Consider the following 592-nt stretch of genomic DNA (forward strand, 5'->3'; position numbering starts at 1 on the left):
ATAAGTGTTTGTGCATAGTGCATTCGTATACATTTAAAGTGAAAACCTGAGTCTAAACACAAAGCAGAGGCTCAACCCTCTTTGAAGGAAAGGAGAGGCTCAGGTTCCAGCCATCTCCGTGTTCAGCGTAGCTCAGCTGGCAACTCAAATCTGTGTTTTTCCTGTGCAGTTTAAACAAAGAGAAGCCTTGATGGTTATTGAGGATTTGGGTAACTACTTCCCAGTTAAGAAGAGATTTTTTTAAATCGGACTTTCATTATGACTCCATCTCCATTTATTGATCAAGGGATTTCCTGCCTCACTTAACTCCGTAATCTGCTGATCAGATTAAGAAAATGTGGAAACTATTGTTCGGCAGCAGGAGCAGAGACCTACAAGTGACACTTGGGAGGCGGGAGACTCAGATACTACAATCCAAGAAAAGTGACGAACTGATCATGCAGAACATGTTTTTATGCTTTCTTTATTCTTTTTATGCACTGAGTGTGGAATGGAATGGATCAGATTAAAAGTTTTTTTTTTAACTTTCTTTTTTTTAATTATTATTATTTTCTTTATTTAAATTTCAAATGCTATCCCGAAAGTTCCCTAT

Source organism: Mus pahari, chromosome 1 (genome assembly GCF_900095145.1).
Source record: "Mus pahari chromosome 1, PAHARI_EIJ_v1.1, whole genome shotgun sequence".
NCBI classification, from domain to species: domain Eukaryota; kingdom Metazoa; phylum Chordata; class Mammalia; order Rodentia; family Muridae; genus Mus; species Mus pahari.